Raw genomic sequence first — 2,972 nt, 5'->3', positions numbered from 1 at the left:
TTCAGAATGTTTGTAAAGGACACTTTATGAAAGAATAAAGCCTTTTTGTTATTTTCCCACGGTGTAGGAGGCTGGGGGAAAAAAGTGAAACAAGAAAACAATTTATCAAATTTCTGAAGACTTTAATGTTCTTATTTTTTACATTGAAAGCAATTAACATTTTTACTTTAATAAACAATACAGTCACCTGCTTCATAAGCCATAGAGTATAAAAATTATGCCCTAAAATGCTCCCTTTTGTCTGTTTGGAGCTCATGACACTGCTCTTCCCCGACCATCACCCGTTAACTCTAAAAGTACATAGGCTTTTTTTGTGACTTTACAGTTCCTTAATGTACATACAATCAAATATTAAATATGCTCTTTCCCTCTCCATTTTTTGTAGACAATTCTTTTCACTTACCAATATGTCTTTCTAAATTGATATGTGGCAAAAATGCTCATATTTGTACTCTATGGAATATTATTTCATTGAATGAATAAATATGTTCTATAGATGGGTGTTTCAATTGTTTAGTATCTTTTTCTATTATAAACAGTGCTACCTGACTAAACAAACATATATATTGTGTTGTTCTTGTGCTAGTATGTAGGATTAACTCCCCAAAATGGAACTTCTGAATCAAAGATAACTTAAATAGATATTGCTCAGTTGCCCTCCATAAGAGTTATATTAATTCATGCTCCTTCCAGCAATATATAAGTTCCATTTCCTCACAGTTATGCTAATAGAATGTGTTATCTAATATTGGGGCTTTTTTTTTTCTATTAGGTGATGAAATATATCTGGATGTTTGTAACTTGCACTTCTTACAAATAAAGTTGAGAATTTTTCACATATTTCATAATAATTTGTGAATTGTCTATTCACATCCCTTTGATTGTTTTCCTATACATTTAAAAAATCATTTTCTAAGAAATTCCATATATATTTAGCCTTTGCCTCTGATATGAGTTGCTATTCCCCCACCCCCAGTTCGTTGTCTTTTGGCTTTGCTTATGTTGCTTTTTACAGGCAGGCAGCTCTGTTTTTGTGGCTGAATTGATTTGAACCAGTCTTTTTTCCCCCCCAATGACTAGATTTGGAGACTTAGTTACAAAAGTCCTCCTAAGTTCAAGGTAATAAAGAAATGTATCATATTTTCTTTTAGAACTGACATATATTTCTCTTTCTGCTTTTAGTCATTCTTTTTTTCTAGTCATGCTCTTGAGTTATAATTCTTTCCATTTGTCTAGATCTTATTTTCAAAATCATCTCTATAAAGTGTCTCAGCCCACGAAGATTTACTTTTCAGAACTGTCACGTTATTTCCTACATGTCATCTCATTTATATCCTATTCACAACATTTTAAGTAAAGAATCTGACATTCTGGTCATATAAATTTTAAGAAGAGTCATGACTCTGCAAGTGTAACATTTGGACACACCTGTAATTCTCTGTGACTATACTGAACATACACATGTCATGTTACTACATTTCTATATGCTTCATTTCCCTGAAGACATGGACTATGTCTTCTGTCTTTCCACCATAGCAACTAGAAAAGTTATTTATACCAGTGTGGACAAAAGGAGCCACACTGACAAGCTCAGGGGAGGCCTGCATGGCAGTTTTGCAAACTCAGAGACCTAAAATAACCACAAAAGATGGTCTGAAAATTAAAACATTTTTAAAATTAAAAAGCAGTTTATGGTAGGTAGTCATGTCCTAGGCCAGTATTTTCCCTGACAAAGATCAACTTAGATCTTTACTGAGCCCATTTGTCTTTTTGCCACTAAGATAAAATATCTGTGAGATGTCTGGGTAACTTGTAACTTCCTCCCACCCCCACCTCAGGGCACAACAAATGGCACCAGGGCATTCCCCATTGTTATTGTTATCAAGTTAATTGTCAACTGTTAATTATGTTAAACTATCCTCTATTCATCCATGTAAAAGAAGCATATGTCTATCATTTCACTTTTTAACCTATCCCAGAGGTTTTCCCTCTTTGCTTCATCCTACCTCCTTAACTATCACCAATGAATTTCATGTAACCCACCTACGTCCCTTTCCTTTGATTGCAATGTATAAATACAGATGTAACCCACCATTCTCTGGAGCATTACCTCAATTCACCAACTTAGATCTTTACTGAGCCCATTTGTCTTTTTGCCTCTAAGATAAAATATCTGTGAGACCTCTGGGTAACTTGTAACTTCCTCCCGCCCCCCCCTTGCCCCAGGGCACAACAAATGGCACCAGGACATTCCCTCATTGTTATTGTTATCAAGTTAATTGTCAACTGTTAATTATGCTAAACTATCCTCTATTCATCCATGTAAAAGAAGCATATGTCTATCATTTCACTTTTTAACCTATCCCAGAGGTTTTCCCTCTTTGCTTCATCCTACCTCCTGCTTCATCCTACCTCCTTAACTATCACCAATGAATTTCATGTAACCCACCTACGTCCCTTTCCTTTGATTGCAATGTATAAATACAGATGTAACCCACCATTCTCTGGAGCATTACCTCAATTCACTGAGGTTCTGTTTCCTGGCATATGTTGACAGTTTGGCTCAAATAAACTCACAAAATTCTTTACAGGTCTGAATGCTTTTTACGTTAACACCAGACACTCAATAGACATTTTTTTATTAGCTAAATTAATACATTATGGCATCTTCTGTTAATTCTCTGCTTGGTTTTGTTCACATAGACTGGTTTGCTCCCAAACTGCCTAAGGATTCCTGCTTTCTTTTAACTTTCCAGTTTTCTAAAGCTATGACTAGTGTTTCTATGTTGGAGTTTCAGCAATAACAGAAATCAAGTTGAGTCAGACATTAGAATAGAAAATGTAGTGGCTTTCCCTCAAAATACCTGTATTTGGTTTTATTTTATTACTAGAGGCCTGGTGCTCAAAAATTTGTGCACTGGCGGGGGAGGGGTGTCCCTCAGCCCCACTTGTGCCCTCTCACAGTCTGGGAC

This window comes from Myotis brandtii, unplaced genomic scaffold (assembly GCF_000412655.1).
Source record: "Myotis brandtii unplaced genomic scaffold, ASM41265v1 scaffold299, whole genome shotgun sequence".
Classification (NCBI taxonomy): domain Eukaryota; kingdom Metazoa; phylum Chordata; class Mammalia; order Chiroptera; family Vespertilionidae; genus Myotis; species Myotis brandtii.
The sequence above is the reverse complement of the archived record's forward strand: the minus strand, read 5'-3'. Positions refer to the sequence as shown.